The sequence below is a fragment of the Triticum urartu genome, chromosome 2 (genome assembly GCF_003073215.2).
Source record: "Triticum urartu cultivar G1812 chromosome 2, Tu2.1, whole genome shotgun sequence".
Taxonomy (NCBI): Eukaryota; Viridiplantae; Streptophyta; class Magnoliopsida; order Poales; family Poaceae; genus Triticum; species Triticum urartu.
The window spans coordinates 353,794,068-353,819,879 of record NC_053023.1 but is presented as its reverse complement, the minus strand read 5'-3'; positions in this window follow the sequence as shown (position 1 = coordinate 353,819,879).

Here is a 25,812-nt window from a genome sequence, read left to right as displayed (position 1 = left end):
CGAGCCTGATCGGGTCTTCCTGGGAGAAGGAATATCCTTCGTTGACCGTGAGAGCTTGTGATGGGCTAAGTTGGGACACCCCTGCAGGGTTTTGAACTTTCAAAAGCCGTGTCCGCGGTTATGGGCAGATGGGAATTTGTTAATGTCCGGTTGTAGAAAACCTGAAACCTTAACTCATTTAAAATGCATCAACCGCGTGTGTTACCGTGATGGTCTCTTTCCGGCGGTGTCCGGGAAGTGAACATGGTGTTGGAGTTATGCTTGACGTAGGTTGCTCTAGGATCACTTTTTTGATCATAGATTCTCGATCGTGCTTTTGCCTTCTCTTCTCGCTCTCATTTGCGTACGTTAGCCACCAAATGCGCTAGTCGCTTGCTGCAGCTCCACCTCATACCTTCTACCCTACCTATAAGCTTAAATAGTCTTGATCGCGAGGGTGTGAGATTGCTGTGTCCCCGTGACTCATAGATACTTCCAAAACCAGTTTGCAGGTGCCGAGGAAATCGTGCAGGTGACGCAACCGAGCTCAAGGAGGAGCTCGATGAAGATCGTGTTCGTTATGTTGTTCCGTTTTCAGTTGATCAGTAGTGGAGCCTAGTTGGGACGATCGGGGATCTGTGTAGCATTTGGGGTAGTCTTCTTTTATTTTGGTTCCGTAGTCAGACCTTGTTTGTATCTGGATGATGTCATGCTTTATTCATGTATTGTGTGAAGTGGCGATTGTAAGCCAACTATGTATCTCTTTCCCTTATGTATTACATGGGTTGTGTGAAGATTACCTCACTTGTGACATTGCTTTCAATGCGGTTATGCCTCTAAGTCGTGCTTCGACACGTGGGAGATATAGCCGCATCGAGGGTGTTACAAGTTGGTAATCAGAGCCTTCCCTGACTTAGGAGCCCCCTGCTTGATCGAATCGCTGGTGTTGTTGAGTCTAGAAAAATGTTTTGAGTCATTTAGGATTATATATATCGGAGAGTAGGATTCTTTTTACTCCTCAGTCCCTTCGTCGCTCTGGTGAGGCATCCTGACGAAGAGTTTTGACTCTTCTCTTCTCAAATTTCACTAACTTTTTTTAGGATCACGCGGGTATCTTGGAATCGTTCCGATGGTTTTGTGAAGAGAACATTATTCTTGGTGCCTCCTGACATTTAGGGGTTGTGGCAGTGTCCCAGGGAGTTGAGCTCCGAGGTGTTGTCGTCACAATTTTATCGTTGCAGTTCTGGAATACCTGAGTTTCGCCGACATCGAAAATCTCTTTTATGCAGTTGTTGGTGAGATAACTTCGACGCCACCTAGTACTGGGGCGGGAGTTCAGGAGTATTGCCATAACTCGTATAACGGATGCTTTTTGAAGGTTGAGGTAAACGATTTCCGAAGGTTTCTTGGTTATGTGTTGAAGGATGGATACAGCTGGATGTAGGATTTGCTAGTTTTGGGTGAGATATTATGCTTCCCCTGTATCCCCAACATCTGATTGCATAACCGAAAAGTTTCAGGAGTTTATAAGTGGGAATTCAAGTAGCTCTTAGGATATCTGTCCGACAGATGTATGATATGAAATTGGGGTTCGATGTCTAGTGGTCCGCCTATCCACAGTTGGTTTTACAGTGGTCTCATTGTGTCTTAAAGATTCCTTGGCTATGCCGACTCGGGGACGCTTCGTATGTCATGTGCACTGCCTTGTACATGATGGTGTTGTACGATCGAGCCCGTGTGGGCCCCACCATGAAAACTTCAGATGAAATCTCTATCATATGTTTGTTCCGGCTTATTTTGCAAGCCAATCCTTTGTTTTGTTTTTCAGTTGTGGTATTTGAGTTGCTTCGAAGCCAAATGTTGATTCCATACCTTTTCCTAAGCAGTGTTCTCATACTCCTATATGAATACTAATCCTTCATGGTCATCGAGATTGTCATGTCAATCCTTTTCAATCGGCGTGTTTTCTCTTCAAGTGGATCCGATCATTTCAACATCCGCAAGATCACCTCTTGGTTTTTCCAACGTTATTCGTTTCATCCATCCCAAATTGTCTTTGTTTTCCCGCCCTCCCTCCCTTTGTTTCTTCAAGGACTCAGATTTCTTGTTCAAGTATCCTTTTATTGATGGGAAGCCTCTCCATTCTTTTCCGTCAATGTTTATCTGATGATTCTCATGAAGATTCTAACGGAGCTTCAAGTTCATCATTCTTCATTCGTTTTCTACGGTGGATTCAATTTAAAATTTGTGGATCATATCCCTTTTCCCCGTTTCAAATACCTTCTCATGCCGGTGCTCATCATATTCATTCATTTCTCGCTATTCAATTATTCCGGAGTGCTGAAGATATCTCGGAAGGATCGTCTTTTCCTTCAAGATCCGTTCAAACCTATTCCGAGGTTGTTATCTCATTCAAGCCATTTTATTCAACCGGTGCTATCTATCTCTCTTCAAATCTTTTCAACGGTGTTTCTTTTGAGTGGGCCCTAACCCACAGGTCTTTTCCCAGGATCTTACCCAACACTTCTTATTTTTCCGGAGCTTCTCAAATTCTTTTCTAAAGTTTGACGTAAGAATGATTTATCATCAGTCAAATGTCTTTCTCCAAGATCTTTCAAATTTTTTTCATCGTTGGTTCAACATTTCTAATTTTCATCCCGGAGTATCTCAACAATTCATGGTGGTGTTTCTCATCGTCATTCTCTGCATTTGAAGACCGAAGAAGAGTTTTACCTCCATATCTTATCCGTTCTCTCAGAGATTCGTGGTTCTAGTTCAAGGCCATCCTCTCATAATTGTTTTGATTGTGAGAATTCCTTTCACCTATCTGGAGTCCATCAATTCAGGTTTATTCATTCTCAACTTTCAGCTATAGTTCTCCAAATCTTATCGGTGCTTTGTTCAAGTGATCTCTAATCAGTTCGTGATCCCTTCGTTCTCATTGTCTCAAGTATCTTCGTTCATTTCACAATTCTTACCCGGTAATTCATCCCTTTACTTCGTTCATTTTCAATACTACCGATGGTTCTTCCAAGATTCTTCTTCCTTCGTTCATCATATCAATGCATTCGTGCTTTCCAAATCCTACCGTTGGCTCGTTGAAGACTTCCTCAAGTTGATGCTATATCTATCTTAATCCTTTCTACGGGAATAGGTAGTATGCCAAATCCATGGTTTGTCATCTATTTAAATTGGTGAAGGATAAGCATAACATAATTCCTATTCTTGTTTCACCCAAATGATTAATTCGTTATTCCGGAGGTTCATTAAATTCCTGGTTTCAATTGTTTCATCTTCTTTTTTCCCCGGAGTTCCAACCTTTTTCAACTATTTCACCACGGAGATTCATTTAAATCGGTACAAGGATTCACCTGGTGTTTTCAACTTCTCTTTCTTTCCATTTGATCATTCTTTTGTTTAACGGAGTTCTTCATGAAGGTTCTACATGATGGTTCATCAAGGATTAAATTCCTTCTCGAAGTGTTCATTAACATTCTTTTCTAAGGAGCTTAAGTTTCTTCATCTTGCAAGCCGGAGTGCAATTCTTTCTTCCATATCATTGGAGGTGGTATTATGTCATTCTTGATAATTTGAGTTCATGTTTCATGATTCACAGGTTGTTAAGAATGGGGTTTTTAAATCCATCAACCTCTTCGTTGGAGTTATCTTGGGTTATATTTCACCTAAAGCCTTCCCTACGGATTGTTGCTTTATGGTGCTCATAAAGGATCCAAGTTCTTCTTTTATCCTCCCGGTGATATAGTTTCTCGTCTCCTTGTTCATATCAATCCAATTCTTTTCCCGTGAGTGGCAGGTTATCACCTCAAGTTTCGAGATGTTTTCTATAAGCCCACAACAAGCTTACTCTTTTCGTTGTTGGTTTTCCAACAATTCCGTTCGATCCTTCTCCTAAAGATGCCTTTTCAAGCTCTTTTGTGGCAGAAGTTGGCATTTTCTTCTCCATTCTCCTATTTCAATTATCTATCCTCTATTCTTTTGACCCGGAGGCATTGTGATGTTGCTCTTGTCAACCCATCATCCCGTTTTGTCAAAGATCATGTTCTTTTCATGCTTATCCATTTAACCGGAATGTTGTGCCCTTTTTGCTCAAGTTCTTTTCGCCTTATCAAGCCTTGCATCTCTTTTCAACCAGAGTGCTCTCTGAGATCTTTCTTACCCTTTGTTCCATTCATTCAGTAGTTCCGGAGGCAGTATGTTGTGATTTCATCAAGTATCTTCTCATCTTACCAAGTTCTTATTCATTTCCTTTTCTTTTCAATCGGAGTACTGCCCGAAGTTGTTCTTCCTTGTTCCTCTTTTCTAACGGAGTGTTTTCAACTTCGTTCATCTCCGTTGTATTCTTTTCGTGAAATGGCTTAACCTTTTCAAGGTTCTTTGGTCTCACTCGTTTGTCAAAGAAGCAACTTAGCTTTACCTCTCCTCTTTCACTTCCATTTCCCTCCGGTGCCATTCTAGATCTCGGGACGAGATCCTCTCGTAGTGGTGGAGTGTTGTAACGCCCCGAGACCGATGTGCCAGGTGTCTTCCAGTTATTCGCTGTTGTTGCCTTGTCATTTGTTTTGTCTGTTGCATCCATCTTTGCATCATGTGCATTGCATCATGTCATCATGCCATCATGTCTTTTCTTTTTCTTAACTCTCAACTAAATAAATTGCATGGATCTTCAGTCCATTTAAACCGAGGGAATTCACGTGGTGATTCTCTTTATAACATATCCTCCCGATATTATGGAGCTATATTAAATATTCCATTTTCGGAATCACCCATAAACACACGTGCAAAATAATTCCCATGTCTATTCCTCTTCGAGCTTGACCTCAAACCTTGCCATTTATTCTTTCATCATTTTCCGGAGCTCCACCTAAATTCTCAACATTTTTGGGCACTTTGAAAACCCAGTACCAGTTCAAACCTTTTGAATTAAATTCAAAGGAATTTGAATTTAATCCTTCAAACTTGACCTTTTCTGTTTTCCCGGACCGTGCACATTTTTCCGAGTCCGTGAAAATTACGCCGTGCCCAAATTCTTCCTCTAACCTTCTCCTCTCTCTTTTCCCTTCTCTTATTTCTTTGTTTTTTGTAAAGAGAAAGAGATGGGAGAGAGAAGAGCCCGACTGGGCCTCCCAGCCCAGCTGCAACCTGCCAAGCAGGCGCCATCCCCGCAGCCCACCTAGGCCTAGCGGCCTCTAAGGCCCAGCCACGCCCCACTGTTAACCCTAGCACCCCTGGCTCGACCGACCTCTCCCCCTCGTTCCCATCCACCGCCTCCACACATGCATCGCTCACCAGAGGAGGATTCCTGCGCCCGATCCCCCAGTGTCGCGCGCCCAGAGGTCGTCGTCCGTCTACCTCCTCCTTCATCCGCCTCGGCAAGCCGCCGCTGCGCCAAGTCCCCGCATCTCCGGCCGCTCCCCTGTAGTTCCTCCTCCACCTCGCGTCCCCATCGCCAAGTTCACGGTCACCGCAGCACCAACTTGCCTCCTCCTCCGCGTTCTGCGCATCCTGGACCTCCCCTACAAGCTCTCGCCGCCGCGTCGAGTCCCTGCTGCCGCCGCTGCTTCGCTTCTGCATGAGGATGATCCTCTGTTTTTGCCTCCCGCCAAGTTCGGGTGGTCCCTGTTCAAGCCGCCTATGACCCTTGCTTCTCCGTGGCTTCGTGTTGGACTGTCAAGACCGTCAAGAACACATGCGCCCGAACCACTACAAAGTTTTGCGCCAAGTACCTCTACTGCGTTCTTCGGAATCCTAAGAATGCAAAGTACCTCGACACCCGACGCCTAAAACGACTACCGATGTCGAAGACCCATGTACAAAAACCGTCAAGTTTGACTACCGTTGACCCCAAGTGACTCGGATTCGTCAAGTCCTTCTACGAAAACGTGTACCATTACCGTCTTCGAAGAACCGTGTAACGGAACCGTCAAGTTCGACTACGACTCGTGTACGACCACGCGGATTCGCCAACTACCACGACATCTGGAGCCCCTTGGAAAACGTTAAGTTCGACTACTGTAGCGCCGAAGACCGTGGATGCTCGAAGGAGTACCGAACGAAACGCCAAGTACCACTATCGCCGAGTACGACTACTTCCACGATGATACGGGAACAACTACCGTCGACCCTCGAAGCCTCCATGGACGTCAAGTCCCTCGTCGTGATCCCGAACATCTACGGAAAATTGTGCTTCTAAGAACGTGAATGACTACCGCCGCCAAGATCACGAGTACCTCTACCGTCGTCATGTACCCCTACTTCCACTATGAACGTCCCGAGAACGTCTACTTCCTCTACTTGGCACCGAACGAGAACCGTCCCGTTTGCACACTTCGAAGGTATAACCCCGAGACGACCGTCCGAGAATGTTTGCATGTGTTGTATGAGATGCACCCGTTGTCTGCACCGTGTCCGAGTTTTCACTTGCTCGGTCCTCCTCTTTTGCCGCTAACCCGTGGGGACCCGGTATCCGGGAGCACCCCACCATCCTTGCATGACACGCTCCCATCACTTTTCCTTTTGCACCGGTATCCTCGTGAGCTACCGGAACCGATATGGTGCCGTGGCATCATTTTCGGATTCGTCGCCGTGGCACCCTTTCTTTCCGCCACGATGACAAATACTTCATAGTATGTTCATGTCAACCTTTTAAAAAATTGCATAAAACTTGCATGTGCCATTCGCATCATGATAACAACATTTAAAATGGTTAAAAGTGTTGTTTGCTTAAATTACTAATTGCACATGAGGTTTTACCGGAATTGTTGTTTGATGTTTCCGGCCTCATTTAAAATGCCTAACTATGTATTTTACTCATGTTTCACCTCTTGCCATGTTTAAACAACATTTAATATTGTTGAGTACCTAACCGGGAGAGAACTAAATAATTGATGTGGTGTTTCGTCAATATGCAACTCGTTGCATATTGAGCTCCACTTAACTTGTAGTTTTGTTTGTGCCCTTTGCCATGCCATGCATATTTAAACCGGACATGCATCATACTTGTTTGCGCATCATGCCATGTTATGTGATGGTTTGTTTACTATGTTGTTTGCTTCTTTCCGGGTTGCTTCTCGCGTTAGCTTGGGTTTCATTCCGGAGTTGTGAGGATCCGTTCGACTACGTCCGGTTGAGTTCTTCATGGACTCATTCTTCTTCCTTGCGGGATATCAGGCAAGATGACCATACCCTCGAAATCACTTCTATCTTTTCTTGCTAGATGCTTTCTCTTTTGCTATGCCTATGCTGCGATACCTACCACTTGCTTATCATGCCTCCCATATTGTTAAGCCAAGCCTCTAACCACCTTGTCCTAGCAAACTGTTGTTTGGCTATGTTACCGCTTTGCTCAGCCCCTCTTATAGCGTTGTTAGTTGCAGGTGAAGATTGGAGTCTGTTCCTTGTTGGAACATGGATATTTGTTGGGATATCACAATATCTCTTATTTATATTAATGCATCTATATACTTGGTAAAGGGTGGAAGGCTCGGCCTTATGCCTGGTGTTTTGTTCCATTCTTGCCGCCCTAGTTTCCGTCATATCGGTGTTATGTTCCCAGATTTTGCGTTCCTTACACAGTTGGGTTATAATGGGAACCCCTTGACAGTTCGCTTTGAATAAAACTCCTCCAGCAAGGCCCAACCTTGGTTTTACCATTTGCACTAACAACCTATCACCTTCCCTTGGGTTCTGCAGACTCAAGGGTCATCTTTATTTTAACCCCCCCAGGCCAGTGCTTGTCTAAGTGTTGGTCCGAAACAAAGCCACTTGCGGCGCCACCTCGGGGAAACTTGAGGGCTGGTTTTAGCTGTACGTAGTGTTCATCCGGTGTTGCCCTGAGAACGAGATATGTGCAGCTCCTATCAGGATGTCGATGCATTGGGCGGTCTTGCTGGTCTTGTTTTACCATTGTCGAAATGTCTTGTAACCGGGATTCCGAGCCTGATCGGGTCTTCCTGGGAGAAGGAACATCCTTCGTTGACCGTGAGAGCTTTTGATGGGCTAAGTTGGGACATCCCTGCAGGGTTTTGAACTTTCGAAAGCCGTGCCCGCGGTTATGGGCAGATGGGAATTTGTTAATGTCCGGTTGTAGAAAACCTGAAACCTTAACTCATTTAAAATGCATCAACCGCGTGTGTTACCATGACGGTCTCTTTCCGGCGGTGTCCGGGAAGTGAACACGTTGTTGGAGTTATGCTTGACGTAGGTTGCTCTAGGATCACTTCTTGATCATAGATTCTCGACCGTGCTTTTGCCTTCTCTTCTCGCTCTCATTTGCGTATGTTAGCCACCAAATACGCTAGTCGCTTGCTGCAGCTCCACCTCATACCTTCTACCCTACCTATAAGCTTAAATAGTCTTGATCACGTGGGTGTGAGATTGCTGAGTCCCTGTGACTCATAGATACTTCCAAAACCAGTTTGCAGGTGCCGAGGAAATCGTGCAGGTGATGCAACCGAGCTCAAGGAGGAGCTCGATGAAGACCGTGTTCGTTATGTTATTCCGTTTTTCAGTTGATCAGTAGTGGAGCCCAGTTGGGACGATCGGGGATCTGTATAGCATTTGGGGTAGTCTTCTTTTATTTTGGTTCCGTAGTCATACCTTGTTTGTATCTGGATGATGTAATGCTTTATTCATGTATTGTGTGAAGTGGCGATTGTAAGCCAACTATGTATCTCTTTCCCTTATGTATTACATGGGTTGTGTGAAGATTACCTCACTTGCGACATTGCTTTCAATGCGGTTATGCCTCTAAGTCGTGCTTCGACACGTGGGTGATATAGCCACGTCGAGGGCGTTACATAATTACTGCATATGTTTCTGCTGACATAAGACACAAGATTTCATTCTTTAAATCGGCGAGGACCAAACTGGATTGTCAAGACAAGCAAGGGTTGGTTGTGCTTTTCAAGCACTCATTGAGGAAGTATCATTCCTACCTGAGGCAAGCGCACTTCGATGGCAAGCCTCTAAATGAAATTTCTGTAAAGTCTTCGGTGCTACATTTATCAGATAGTGATTGGAATAATCTTGTTACACATTGGTCTTGTCTGCAGCGTAAGGTACTGTCTATGATATCACATCACAATTTGAACTACATTTCTGCATGTGCCTTAATGTCTCACTTGTATGAAAACTGTTTGCAGAAGAACATTCATTCTTATGGGACCATAGAATCTCGCAACTATACTGCACGCTGCATTGCTCTTGTGAGTACCTCTTGCCCTATATGACCATACTTACATTCATAATTGGTTGATTATGTAGCATCACTGCACATGTTAGCCTCGTTATCGTCCATTTGGTGGACATTATAATATTCATACAGACTCTTACATAAATTTAGAATCAACCCAATGCTTTTGACAAGGTTTAGCTCTACAGTCCTCTTGTAAGGACTGAACGTTGTCTATCACTATACTTACATTAACAACTACTCCCTCCATCCCATAATATAAGAACATTTTGTACAGTACACCAGTGTTCAAAACACTCTTATATTATGGGAAGAGGGATTGGTTCATTGTGTAGCATTCTGCATCTTATCTCCCTCGCCCACCATTTAGTAAAAAATATCAGATCTATATTTAATCTTACCGAAAAATTGAATACACAAACAATGCCAATGCAGAAGTGTAGCCCATTGCTCTTGTCAGTACATTTTGTCCTGTAATGCTTGTACTTTTAGGGCTTGGTAGTTGATTATGTAGCATAAATCTACATGTTATCTTCATTATCCTCTATCCCTTCTAGTATTATCATATCTATAATTACTCTCTACAAAATGTAGAGTACATGCAATGCTTATGAAGATTTTGTGCTGAAATTCTTGAGTTATCCTTCCCTTGACATGGAGAAGGGCATTATAAAGTCGGTGTTAACTGTTAATGTAAGTCAGTACTTTTTAATACCTTTATCCTCAACTACTATTTAATTTGCTCATACTCCCTATCGTTAACTGCTATTTAGTTAGCTGTTTCTATCAAAATGCATGTTCGCAAGAACCGTAAGTTCCAAGTTTTACTTGCAAAACCAAATTCGATATTCTTACCATGCACATTACTCAATACTCCCTATATGTATGCTTGTTTTTGTGGATCTATAATCCAGAGTGTGGGGAAGCAACCCACGTTTGCACCTTGTCATCTCCTGTTTTATCTTACTGATGTGGCTGATGATATGAACAACATGCCATGCACATTAACCAAAATAGATACAATGATTGTCTTTGCCCTTCATCTATGCTTGTTATGTTGACATGGTAATCCAGTTGTGTGGTTAAGCTCCCCACATTACGAACAATGCCAAATTATGCTATTGATATTTTGAACTTACTCTTCATTTTCTAATTTGAAATCAGATGGAATTGACAGCATAATTACCATCTTTGTTTATACACGTGCAAAACCTGTCATCTCTCTGCTTGTTTCAGGGTGATATGCCTGATGGAACGCACAAGTCTGCCGAAGGCTGTGAGACAAACCCAACATATATTGCAGCAAAGAAGGCAAAACATCTTGAAGATAGCGAGACAACCCCAAAGTCTTCTCTTGATGCAGTGTTCAAGTTACTTGAGAGTAGCAGTCAGACAAGCTCACAGAATTCGCTGTCTGAATCAGTTCAACTTCTTCAATCCCAGGTTCTAGCAGAAAGGCATTATGCAGGTCAACTTTGACTTGACGTCCTATCTCTAAGAAAGATTGTGGAGAACAGCAATGATAACCACATTACTAAACAACTACACCTGAAAGCTATGACCGACATGCTAGTTCGGTCTCACAACCTTGCTCAGCAGCTTGTGGAGTACTTCTCGCGCAAGGCTAACCTTTCTTGAACTGTCTTGGAAGTGGTCTTGGTTTAGTATTATTTTGTTACACTGCAATGGTGCCCATTTTTTGTAATCTGCTTCTTCGTTGCACTTTATAATCACTGGTGGCAAACTTCAATGCCTAGTGGATGTAATATACCATAAATCCTTTATTGTATAGTGTGGGTTTGTTCTAAGTTACTATGCCGTAATTTCTTTATTGTATAGAGTAGGTTTGTTCTTAATTCCTACTAGTTACTGCCATCATTCGCTATCTCAAAAAATGGAGAAAATCTGATGTAGTCGACCGGGCCAAAACATTCGCCTCTAACGGGCCTACTTTTTAGCGGGACACAATTGGGCCGGCCGACAACTTTCTTGGGCCTGAAAGGCCATTGGGGCCTTCACACTTTCCGATAGACCCACAACTTACACGGGCCTATATTCGGCCCAAAGCTTAGTTGGGCCTTTAGTGGACCCAACGCTTAGTTGGGCCCATGTAGCTTTGGGCCATTAACAGGCTGAATATTCTGCTGGCCTGTTAAGGTCCTGAAGAAATCATGGGCCTTTAGCATGCCGAAATGCATGTTGGGCCTCAATTTTCACTAGTCGTCGATGGGCCTTCAGCAGGCTGAAATGTAGACCATGCCTTTTTTGGCCCAGTATATAATGTGCCATTACCAGGCCGGAACATATCTCGGGCCTTAGTTGGCCCACTGATATCATGGGCCTTTAAGAGGTTGAAACCTTAGTAGAGGATCAACATGCCGAATTATACGACAGGCCTTTAACAGGCCCAAAGTCATCTTGGGCTGAACTGTTGCCACCTTTATGATGTGCCGTTAGAGGGACGGATGTCGCATCAGACCATATATGGCCCATGGGCAACATGGGCCATTCCCAGGCCGAAGGACACACCGGGCTGAAATGGGCCCATGTCTACATCGGGCCTCTAACAGGCCGAAATGTCACTGGGCCGTAATTGGGCCCAAATATTCAGTGAACAATTAACGGGCTAGATCTGGCTTCGGGTCATAAATGGGCCATGTTTAAACAGACCATTATTGGGTACCTGAGTAAATACTACGTGCCTTTGACTGGGCCGGCCTTTTTAACCTATATGGGCCTCTGTTGGGCCCTGCCACATGTTGATGTATCATAGGCCTGTCTCCTTCATTGGACGGACGACATCTGGCCCACCGAGGAGCAGACACGTATTTCCTCCAGCCAATGATGATTTTACACGTGGAAAATCCCCATTGGTCCGGGCTGTTAAAGGGTTATCGGATCCAAACCGGAACCCGATAGCTTAACGGTGACCTGTTACGGTGGATGCCACATGTCAGTTACCCTTGATGAAAGCACTTCCATTACGCGCCATTTATCATCATGGAAGTGGACACTTCCGTGATGATAATTTTGGTATTGTCAAGGAACACTTCTACGACAACACATGTATGACTATCTTGATTCTATCAATAAATCATCATGGATGTACATGCATGACAAAAAACGTGACCTACTGTGACAAACACGTATCATCATGAAAGTATATTTTTTTGTAGTGCTATGTCCTGCTGTCGATATTATCAAGTGTATTTGATTACAATGGATGAGCGAGGGTCTTTCGCTCCGAAGTGCTCAAGGAGGAAGAAAACGTGTTGCTCCTTGTTGGCGTGAGTAGATAAAGCCCAAGCTCTATGGTGTGTGAGAGAGTGAAGAGTCTGAACCCTTTTCTACGTGGCCAGGGACCTTCTTTTATACATGCAAGGGGCTACCAGAGTGGCTAGTATAGTTGTATACCTACCGCATTATATGCGGGTATATGTGTCACCTGGAGACTTCTCGGGAGGGCGAGACGCATGTCTTGTCACACCACATGCAGGTGCAATCATCTTTACAATGACATGTTGGAGGAGGGGTGTAATGTGCTTGGTGAAGAGGGGCGATGATTCACCAAAGCCTCCACTTAACTGCCACATAGTGGTATTCTCCGCGCTACAACTCACCCAATCCGCCATAGGTTGCGGCAGGCCTGCGATCTTGCCTTGCCATCGTAGGCCGTGGTAGAGGCAGCTGTGATGCATGTTGGTTACATCGGGTGGCGTTGACAGGTTGTTGTCGAGGCAGGAGCCGTTAACGGGGCGCTGATGCCGAATAAGCTATTGATGGGAGGAACCCGCACATAAGTTGCCGTAAAGGGGTCCTGACAACATGTCCTTGGTTACTCTCGTGAAGGTATCTTGGCCTTGATGTTTTTAATGATGTCAGACGACTCGTCTTCTAGGGTCTATGGTTATGGTCTTGTCAGTGAGTGTCTTCACAATGACTACATCTTGAGGAGAAGTGATGTAGAGCATCCTATGGTCATTCCCATGGACCTACCTACGTCTCCAGAAGTGCCAAGTGGACTGATGACACGAGCACGTGCAAGAGCTCTCGAAACCGAGGTGGCATCTCTCCTTAGTGATATTCTATATGACCCACGTGAGACATGGCTACTACCTAAAGCCAAAATGCTATGTGTGATTAGGTATGAAGAACACCCTCTCGGAGACATGGCTACTACCTAAAGCCGAAATGCTATGCGTGATTAGGTATGAAGAACACCCTCTCGGTGATGCTCGTGATGATGGACAAGTCCCCAAGTGCAGGGAAGAAGAGGACCGATGAAAGGAATTGGAGAAGTCCCCAGGACCTGGACATCCGGCCCCTGGAGCCTCAGTCACAGTCGTGGCCCAGTAGCCAGAGCTACAGGGCCTGGACATCCGGCCCGGCCCTGGACATCCAGGCCGACTACCCTGCATATCCGGCCCCAGCTCCGGGAATCCGACCCTCCTTCACAAAACGCCACCGAAACCGGCCGAAGCCAGCCCGGAGATCCGGCCCTCTCTGTCTGCGCATAGTAGCGGGCCGAGACCCATGTACCCCCTTCGCCCCTAGACTATATATAATCCTCCTCTACCTACGTTTTAGGGTTAGATTTGTGATAGCTCATTTTGGAGATAGATCTTTGCTCATCCACTTGTACCCCTACTCATTTGGAGATCAAGGCCTCCTAGGAGAAGATCCTCCAAGTGGATTCAAGACCCTGTCTAGGGAAGATCCTCTGCGGATTCAAGACCCCATTTCCTCATAGATTGGGAAAAACAAGCTACTGTGTATCCTCCTTTGTTGGATTTGGACCTCTGTATCCTCTCTATGTATGTGTATCTAGCGTATGTTTGATCGGATCTAGTTGATTTGTGTGTTTTCCTCTTGTGTGTTCTTTGTGTTCATCAGGAATTCCCCTCCAAATCACGAAAGATCACCCCCTAGGGTTCCACCCTACATCATCTTGGTATCATGAGCCATGGTTCATCACGAATTTGGAATCCCTACCCCCACTTTCTAGCCTAATTTTGTTTTGTTTTGTCCCCACAAAAATAGCCATACCAATTTCATTGTGATTTTTGGTGAGTTGATTTGTTGCATTTGATCCATGGATTTGATGTGTTACTAGTAAATCTAGCTCCCCCATCTTTTTCCCCAATTCCATCCATGAAATTCCACAAATTTTGTCGCGAAATTTTTGTTTCTCCACTTGTTCTTCGAGTTCATCCAGATTTGGCGCCCGGACATCCGGCCCATGCCCCCCCCGGAAATCTAGCCTGACGACTGGACGTCCGGCGCTCGGTAGACAAAAACACCTCCATCACTTCTCATTTCACCCAATTTGCCAATTTTGACCGGGTTTCCACCATTGCTTTCGCATACCACCACCGCTTTCCGCAACCACCATAGTTTGTCCGCTACCACCTCTGACAATTTTGACACAAGTGGCTCTTCGGATGATGATGATCCTCCACCCCACACAGTAAGAAGTTGCTGCTGCTTCCTGCGAGCAAGTGAATATAACTACTTCAACAATCTTGCCTGATCGTCGGGTCCATACGGTTCCAATTGCACCACCGAAGAAGATCACGGCTAGGAAAACTCCACCTACCACTGTCACCATGAAAAGAGCATGTAAATACAACTCCTCATCCAGATGCCATCAATTTGAAGGATTTGGTAGTTGATGCTCCTATGAGTACTGCAAAGCCAGGCAAATGGATTCTCAAGCCCGAGTTGAAGAAAATCAAGGCGCGTACTACCAAGTGTAATGCTTCTCAAGCTACTGCTCCAAAGGAGAAGGCTGCTAAGTTTGCTCCGACATTAATTCAGCCGTTGGCTTCTAAACCTCCTTCCGAGTAAGTTCCATTCCGATCGGCTCTAGTTGCCCACTCTCATGCTCCTAACTACTATAATCATGTGTTCATCATGGAACAGCTTGACAAGTTTGTGGACAATCCATTCGACGGTGAAGTGGCTTCTCTGCCTATCCCTCATGAAGTTATAACACAAGCCACTTCTATTGTTCAAGAAATGAGAGAAGATGCAGTTGAAATCAACACTCTTTCTGCCGAACTAAGTGACCTTGATGGTCGAATGAAAACTGCTTCTTCAAAGTTTGTCATTAAAGCATTTGAAGACTCCTAGAAGGACATCAACAGTGCCATGACTCTCCTCTGTGACAGAAGGCTATGTTTTCACACGGATCTGGATGAAATTGTTCGCCAGATCTGTGATGAACATCAAGCAAAGGTTACCAGCTATAATGATCTGGTCAAAGGCCACATTGATCAAATTGCTCAGCAAAAGAAGAAGCAAAGAAAGAAGATTGCGCAGAAAAATGTACCTCATTCTATGATAGAAAAGTCACTAGAATGCCCCGAAGCCCAGTCTTGGAAAGAAAAATCTCTTGAGCCAGTTATTCCTTTGCAACCCCCAGTCAATGACTTGGTTGCTCCTCCCTCGCCAAGGCAAGCTGAATCAGTGCATGTGGCCTCCCCTGTTCAAGATGATATTCCATCCCAGCAAAATATTTCTGGGGAAGGTGAAATCCCTCGCTCCAAGCCCCAAGCTTCTCCGGCTCATGAAGCACCAAATGTCTCGGCCTCTCCAACTGTTCAGCAACAACAAATTCCAATGGAAGAACCTCAACCACCTCCAGTGCTTGATTCGGCCTTAGTGCCTATAATAACGGAATCTGCTCTGCCGCCTACTGCCTCTCCAGCTCCCACTTTTGTGCAACCAGCTCCATCTCACATTAATTTATCCGTCGACACATCGAAAAGAATGCAAGTTGTTGGTCTCTCCAAACAAAAATTAGTTTCTGCTCATCGTACTGACTCCCTTGTATATGGCGATGAATTTGTCTCACCAGAAGACGAATTCAATTATCCATTCTCTCGTGAAAAACTGCCTTTGTTCTCATCAGGAGCTGGCGCCAAAGGTCCTCTTTTCAATTGGAATACGCATCCCAATTTATTTCAAGCCAGTCCGTTAATGGGCCGCACACTTCTGAATCTCCTCGCTTCTGGACAAAGGAACATGCCTATTACTCTTGGGTTCTCTATGAGAGCAACAAGATATTTCCGCATGAATACCTGAACATCCCTGCTATGTGAAATATTGGCTCTTTCAATTAGTTCCTGCAAGATCTAGATGATTTCTGCCTCACCAAGATATTCGAATTCAAGCATCCTTGGAACAGAGAGATTATTCTTCAGTTCTATGCTACTCTATATATCTCTAGTGATGAATCCGACAACACAAAGTTGATTATGGAGTGGATGGCCGATGGAAACACATGAAATGCACCTCAATAGATCTTGTCCCACACTTCCATTGCCCTGGCTTTGAGCATGGTAACACTGAAATTCGGGTGCACAACATTGATGTTATATCAGATGAAACTTTTCGGTGCACTATGGATCCAGAAAAGATTCATGACTACACTTGTCCTCCCCGTCTAGAGCACTTAAGATTCGACAATCAAACACTATTTCATATGCCATCTTACACTATTTTCCCTCTAGCCAGGATGGATACAGATAAGTCCATCTTAGATGTTCTTTGCAATGCCATCTATGCAATCTCTGATAGGTATATCTTCGGTGTGAGGACATGTTTCTGCGTATTCTGAAGGATTTTGCACAACATCCTTTCCTCGTCAAAGTTTTCGCGCCATTGATAGGAAGTTATTGATCACGCTATGCGCACTGAGTATCTGGCGAAAGTAAGTCATAAAAGCTTCATTCCACCTGTTTGCGATACCCCGCAAATCATGGAAGATATTTCTTCAGGTAAAGTGCCCGCGTCAAGCCCTCATGATTATCAACGCGATCGACAGACGATGAGGACATCAATACCATTGTTACACCCACAACCCCTGCTGCTATACATACTGGACCAATCACTAGAGCTCGCACACCAATTAAATTATCAGGTACTTTCATTTCTTGGTAATGATTCTAATGTTCATGAGAATATGATGCTGCCTAAATTGGATACATTTGTTTTGCTTACAAATGAAGGGCCTGGTATGGATAAGAGGGATGAACACTGGAGCAAGACCAAGCATGGAGATGATGGCATGCACAAGGGGAACAAGTATGGAGTTACAAGTGATGATTTCAGGACTTTGAAGCCACCATAAGGAGTGCATGAAGCCTTGGATGAAATATACAAGATGCCACTTCATAAATTCCGTCCAGAGGCTATTCTAGGTGCTGGGTCACCTTATTATTGGGCCAGGCCCATGTAATTTCGAAATACTTAAGTATAGGCTGTTTTAGAGTCCGTATGTGTGGGGAAACAGGAGTTAGGGTTGGTTTTGGACCCATCCTCCAAGGGCCACGAAATTCAACCCTCTTCCTCCATATATACAGCCCTTAGGGCATCGTTTACACTTTGGGTTTTGTTTAGATTAAAAGTTCACCATAGCTGCAACTTCGCGTACTTCGTTTGTGTTCAACGACTAGACAAAGATGTCACAGAACCCCACCTTCATCATTAAAGATTTCATATTATATTCGCAATATCTATATTGCAATCTTAGTTTCTTGCCTGTTCTTCATTTGCTTGCAGGAAATAACCTTTGTGGTTAGGTTGGTCATGCTCTGGCATGGTCAATAACCTCTTGGAGTTGGTTTAGCGATTGCTAAGGCATGACGTCTTCACACGTTCGTAGTCGGATCGTCAGAGTTTAGTCCTCTGAAACGAAATTACCATCTCATAGAAAGACGGGACACCTTTGCCTCTATCAAGTGGTATCAGATTTCTAGGTTGCTCGATGAGATTTTACACACCTTTGCCTCTAACATTATGAACAGACAGCTACATGATAAATTTCAGCAAATGATGAGTGGACAGGTGCAAGATGTGCTAAAAAGATTTGAAGAGGCCATGGAGAAGATAGATGGCATTGAGAAGACGTTCGAAACAAAGCTCTATAACAAGTTTAACGAATTGCTAGCGCATCTTCCACCACCACCGCCGGCTGCACCTATCGCACCTCTACAACAACAACAACAACGCCACCTTCCAAATCAAGTGGGACGAGCACTGCGCCTTCCCCTTGAACCTGGTCAAACTTCTAGTGCCGTTGCACCTACTTTTGATGCTTCTGTGGCTCCTGCTGCTGCTGCTGAGGAGGAGGACGATTATGATAACCCACAAGTATAGGGGATCGCAATAGTTTTCGAGGGTATAGTATTCAACCCAAATTTATTGATTCGACACAAGGGGAGCCAAAGAATATTCTCAAGTATTTGGAGCTGAGTTGTCAATTCAACCACACCTGGAAACTTAATATCTGCAGCAAGGTATTTAGTAGCAAAGTAATATGATAGTAGTGGTAACGCTAGCAAAAAGTAACGGTAGCAAAAGTAATATTTTTGGGTTTTGTAGTGATTGTAACAGTAGCAGCGAAAAAGTAAATAAGCGAAGAACAATATATGGAAAAGCTCATAGGCATTGGATCAGTGATGGAGAATTATGCCAGATGCGATCGATCATGTAACAGTCATAACATAGGGTGACACAGAACTAGCTCAAGTTCATCAATGTAATGTAGGCATGTATTCTGAATATAGTCATACTTGCTTATGGAAAAGAACTTGCATGACATCTTTTGTCCTGCCCTCCCGTGGCAGTGAGGTCCTATTGGAAACTAAGGGATATTAAGGCCTCCTTTTAATAGATTACCGGACCAAAGCATTAACACATAGTGAATACATGAACTCCTCAAACTACGGTCATCACCGGTAGTGGTCCCGATTATTGTCACTTCAGGGTTAACGGATCATAACACATAATAGGTGACTATAGACTTGCAAGATAGGATCAAGAACTCTCATATATTGATGAAAACATGGCACTCGGGCCCTAGTGACAAGCATTAAGCATAGCAAAGTCATAGCAACATCAATCTCAGAACATAGTGGATACTAGGGATCAAACCCTAACAAAACTAACTCGATGACATGATAAATCTCATCCAACCCATCACCGTCCAACAAGCCTATGATGGAATTACTCACGCACGGCAGTGAGCATCATGAAATTGGTGATGGAGGAAGGTTGATGATGACGATGGCGACGAATTCCCCTCTCCGAAGCCCCGAACGGACTCCAGATCAGCCCTCCCGAGAGAGTTTAGGGATTTTGGCGGCTCCGTATCATAAAACGCGATGAATCCTTCTCTCTGATTTTTTTCTCCCCGAACACGAATACATGGAGTTGGAGTTGAGGTCGGTGGAGCGTCAGGGGCCCATGAGGCAGGGGGGCGCACCCAGGGGGGTAGGCGCGCCCCCACCCTCGTGGACAGGGTGTGGGCCCCTGATGTGGATTCTTCTTCCAGTATTTTTTATATATTCCAAAAATAATCTCCATTGATTTTCAGGTCATTCTGAGAACTTCTATTTCTGCACAAAAATAACACCATGGCAATTCTGCTGAAAACTGCGCCAGTCAAAGTTAGTTCCATTCAAATCATGCAAGTTAGAGTCCAAAACTAGGGAAAAAGTGTTTGGAAAAGTAGATACGACAGAGACGTATCAACTCCCCCAAGCTAAAACCTTTGCTTGTCCTCAAGCAATTCAGTTGATAAACTGAAAGTGACAAAGAAAAACTTTTGCAAACTCTGTTTTCTCTTGTTGTTGTAAATATGTAAAGCCAGCATTCAGGTTTTCAGCAAAGATTATGAACTAACCATATTCACAATAACACTTAGGTCTCATGTTTACTCATATCAATGGCATAATCAACTAGCGAGCAATAATAATAAATCTTGGATGACAACACTTTCTCAAAACAATCATAATATGATATAACAAGATGGTTTCTTGCTAGCCCTTTGTGAGACCGCAAAACATAAATGCAGAGCACCTTTAAAGATCAAGGACTGACTAGACATTGTAATTCATGGTAAAAGAGATCCAGTCAAGTCATACTCAATGTAAACTAACAGTAATGGATGCAAATGACATCGGTGCTCTCCAAATGGTGCTTTTTAATAAGAGGATGATGACTCAACATAAAAGTAAATAGATAGGCACTTTCTAGAGGGAAGCAGGGATTTGTAGAGGTGCCAGAGCTCGATTTTGAAATAGATATGAATAATATTTTGAGCGGTATACTTTCATTGTCAACATAACAACCAAGAGATCTCGATATCTTCCATGCTACACATATTATAGGCGGTTCCCAAACAAAATGGTAAAGTTTATACTCCCCCTCCATCAACAAGCATCAATCCATGGCTTACACGAAACAACGAGTGCCTCCAACTAACAAGAGTCCCGGGGGAGTTTTGTTTGCAGTTATTTTTGATTTGATTTGCATAAAGCATGGGACTGGGCATCCCGGTGACCAGCCATTTTCTCGTGAGTGAGGAGCGGAGTCCACTCCTCTTGAGAATAACCCGCCTAGCATGGAAGATACAGACAGCCCTAGTTGATACATGAGCTATTCGAGCATACAAAACAGAATGTTTATTTGAAGGTTTAGAGTTTGGCACATACAAATTTACTTGGAACGACAGGTAGATACCGTATATAGGTAGGTATGGTGGACTCATATGGAACAACTTTGGGGTTTATGGAGTTGGATACACAAGCAATATTCCCGCTTAGTACAAGTGAAGGCTAGAAAAAGACTGGGAAGCGATCAGCTAGAGAGCGACAACAGTCATGAACATGCATTAAAATTAATCAACACCGAATGCAAGCATGAGTAGGATATAATGCACCATGAACATAAATATCATAGAGGCTATGTTGATTTTGTTTCAACTACATGCATGAACATGTGCCAAGTCAAGCCACTCGAATTGTTCAAAAGAGGATACCACCCTATCATACCACATCACAACCATTTTAATAGCATGTTGGCACACAAGGCAAACCATTATAAGCTCCTAGCTAATTAATCATGGCATAAGCAACTACAATATCTAATTGTCATTGCAAACATGTTTGTTCATAATAGGCTGAATCAGGAACGATGAACTAATCATATTTACAAAAAAGAAGAGAGTTCGAGTTCATACCAGCTTTTCTCATCTCAATAAGTTCATCATATAATCATCATTATTGCCTTTCACTTGCATGACCGAATAGTGTGGATAATAATAATAGTGCACGTGCATTGGACTAAGCCGGAATCTGCAAGCATTCAATTCAAGAGAGAAGACAAGGTAATATGGCTCTTTGTTATATCAAAAATAATGCATATGAGAGCCACTTAACATTTTAATCATGGTCTTCTCCTCTCGACCCCCAAAGGAAAGAAAAGAAACAAAACTATTTACATGGGAAAGCTCCCAACAAGCAAAAGAAGAACGAGAAATCTTTTTGGGTTTTCTTTTAATTATTACTACTACATGCATGGAAAGTAAGCTAGCTAAAAATCTACAACTAATTTTTTTGGTTTTTTCTAAGGTTTATCAAACACACAAGAAGAAAGCATAAGAGGAAAATAAACTAGCATGTATATTACAATGAAAAAGTATGAGCACCGACAACTAGCATGAGTGTGTGAACAGGAATGTAATGTCGGTGAGAGATACGTACTCCCCCAAGCTTAGGCTTTTGGCCTAAGTTGGTCTACTGCCACGGCTGGCCTAGCGGATATCCAAAGTTGTAGTTGGGGTCGTACTGTGATGCAGCAGCTATTGCCTCATGAGCTGCCGCTTGGAGGCGAGCTGTCTCCGTCCTCCTCTTATACTCGTTCGCCTCCTCCCTGGATATAACACATCTCCCCTTTGCCTGAAAGTCAAAGAAAGCGGGAGCAGGGAGAGTGACATGATAGGTGCGTCGTCTGTCAAAGATTAGTCGGTACTGGAGGGACTGGTCGTTCCTCTCAACAAACTAATGACGAACCATAACATCATAATCTAGATAAGAAGGAGGCAACTCAATATCATCTCCACGTATGGGTATCTCAAGAAAGTTAGCTATACGAGTTGCATAAATTCCACCAAAGAAATCTCCACGAATACGATCATTATGCGACCTACGTGCAACAATAGCCCCCAAGTTGTATTGTTTATCTCCTAAAACAACGCTCCTGAGAACGCTAAGATCAGGTACACACATGTGACATGCTTCAACTTTACCGTTTATGCACCTTCCTATGAAGAGAGCAAAATAATGTATAGCGGGAAAATGAATGCTCCCTATGGTGGCTTGTGTTACATCTCTAGATTCCCCCACTGTAATACTAGCAAGAAAATCTCTAAGCTCAGATTTGCTAGGTTCATTAGCACTACCCCATTGTGGGAGTTTGCAGGCAGTATTAAAGTCCTCTAAATCCATGGTATAAGATTTATCATAAAGATCAAACAGGACAGTTTGTGAATTGTGCGAGGATGAAAATTTAAACCTTCTCACAAATGAATCAGTTAAATAGAGGTATTGCCGACACTTATCTGCCTCGAAGCTCTCCAGATCAACATTATGCACATATGCATCAAATTCCTCTTTAATTCCTGCTTGGACCATGAAATCCTCTGACGGCCATTCACAAGGACGCACTTGAGCGTCCCTCGGTGGTTCATCGTCCACATCACGTATCGCGGGTCTGGGTCCTTGCTTCCTTGAAGAACCACCTTGGTACATTTTCCTAAACATATTTCTTCCTTTGAAAAATTTCTGAAATTTTTAGTAACTCAAAATAAAAGTGAAGCAGACTCAACAATATTGATAGCAATTACTCCTACAAGTGCCTAGAAGCAATATCATGCATTAGAACTACTTTTGACCACATAAATTTGACATGCAAGCTCAAGAACAGGGTCACCTAAGCAGCAAAATTTGCAATGAATAAAGCATTAGAACAAAAACTAATTGGACCATCGGAGGAGTCACATACCAAAGAACAATCCCCAAAAGCAGTTTTGTGAATGGAGCTTTGAGCTAGGAGATCGAAAATGACAGCAAGATGAGCTAGAACTCGTGCTTGAGCTGGTTGGTGATTTTTTGGGAGAAAGGAGTGTGTGGTGGCTGGAATAAGTGGAGGGGGCCACCATGGGCCCATGAGGCAGAGGGCGCGCCTAGGGGGTGGGCGCGCCCTGGACACTCGTGGCCAGGTGCCTGCTCCCCCTGGTGTGTTCTCAGTGTCAGATATTCTCAAATATTCTAGAAAAAATCATATTTAATTTTGAGGGCATTTGGAGAACTTTTATTTCCGAGGTATTTTTTATTGCATGGATAATTCAGAAAACATACAGAAAATACTATTTTTGCTTTATTTAATATAAATAATAGAAAGTAAAAGGAGGGTACACAGAGTTGTGTTTTCTAACTTCATCCATCTCATGCTCATCAAAAGGAATCCACTAACAAGGTTGATCATGTCTTGTTAACAAACTCATTCCGAATCACATGAAACCAGGAGAAATTTGGAATAACACTAGGTTACCTCAATGAGGATATGCATGTTCCCAACAATAAGAATATCATATTTCTTCTTGACAGTAGGAAGAGGAAATTCAAAACCTCCAATAGTGATTGTTGAAATTTTTCCAATAGAATTGATATTGTGGACTTGAGGCTGTTTCCTCGGGAAGTGTACCGTATGCTCATTACCATTAACATGAAAAGTGACATTGCCTTTGGTGCAATCAATAACAGCCCCTGCAGTATTCAAAAAGGGTCTTCCAAGGATAATAGTCATACTATCATCCTCGGGAATATCAAGAATAACAAAGTCTGTTAAAATAGTAACGTTTGCAACCACAACAGGCACATCCTCACAAATACCGACAGGTATAGCAGTTGATTTATTAGCCATTTGCAAAGACATTTCAGTAGGTGTCAACTTATTCAAATCAAGTCTATGTTATAAAGAGAGAGGCACAACACTAACACCGGATCCAAGATCACATAAAGCAGTTTTAACATAGTTTCTTTTTAATGGAACATGGTATAGTTGGTACTCCTCGATCTCCAAGTTTCTTTGGTATTCCACCCTTAAAAGTATAATTAGCAAGAATGGTGGAAATTTCAGCTTCTAGTGTCTTTCTCTTATTTGTAACAATATCTTTCATATATTTAGCATAAGGATTCATTTTAAGCATATCGGTCAAACGCATACGCAAAAAGATAGGTCTAATCATTTCAGCAAAGCGCTCAAAATCCTCATCATCCTTTTTCTTGGATGGTTTAGGAGGAAAAGACATGGGTTTCTGAACCCATGGTTCTCTTTCTTTACCGTGCTCCCTAGCAACAAAGTCTCTCTTATCATAACATTGATTCTTTGATTGTGGGTTATCAACATCAACAACAGGTTCAATTTCTACATCATTATTATTTCTAGGTTGAGCATCAACATGAACATCATCATTAACATTATCACTAGGTTCATGTTCATTACCAGATTGTGTTTCATCATCAGAGATAGAAATATCATTAGGATTCTCAGGTGTGTCTACAACAGGTTCACTAGAATCATGCAAAGTCCTATCATTTTTCTTTTTCTTCCTCTTAGAAGGACTAGGTGCATCAACGTTAATTCTCTAAGAATCCTGCTCAATTCACTTAGGATGGCCCTTTGGATACAAGGGTTCTTGAGTCATTTTACCACCTCTAGTCATAACTCTAATAGCATTATCATTTTTCTTATTGTTTAATTCATTGAGCAAATCATTCTGAGCTTTATGCACTTGTTCTACTTGAGTGATAACCATAGAAGCATGTTTACTAATGAGTTTAAGTTCACCTTTAACTCTAGACATATAATCACCCAAGTGTTTAATCATATAAGCATTGCGTTTTAGTTGTCTACCAAAATAAGCATAGAAGTTTTCTTGTTTAACAATAAAATTATCAAACTCATCTAAGCATTGGCTAGCAGACTTATTACGAGGAATATCACCTTCATCAAATCTATAGAGAGAATTTACCTTTACTACTTGTGTCGGGTTACCGAGACCGTGTGTTTCTTCAATAGGTGATGAAGTAAGACCATGTATTTCTTCAATAGGTGGTAAATTCTTAACATCCTCGGCTTTAATACCTTTTTCTTTCATAGATTTCTTTGCCTCTTGCATATCTTCAGGACTGAGGAATAGAATACCCCTTTTCTTCGGAGTTGGCTTAGGAGTTGGTAGAGGAAGTGTCCAATTATTTTCATTAGCCAACATATTATTCAATAGAATTTCAGTTTGATCAACTGTTCTGTCCTTGAAAACACAACTAGCACAACTATCCAGGTGGTCTCTGGAAGCATCGGTTAGTCCATTATAAAAGATATCAAGTATTTTTTTTCTTGAGAGGATGATCAGGCAAAGCATTAAGTAATTGGAGAAGCCTCCCCCAAGATTGTGGGAGACTCTCTTCTTCAATTTGCACAAAATTATATATTTCCCTTAAATCAACTTGTTTCTGATGAGCAGGGAAATATTTAGTAGAGAAGTAGTAAATCATATCCTGGGGACTACGCACACAACCAGGATCAAGAGAATTAAACCATATCTTAGCATCATCATTTAATGAGAATGGAAATAATTTAAGGATATAATAATAGCGATTTTCTCATCATTAGTGAACAGGGTAGCTATATCATTTAATTTAGTAAGATGTGCCACAACAGTTTCAGATTCATATCCATAGAAAGGATCAGATTCAAGCAAAGTAATTATA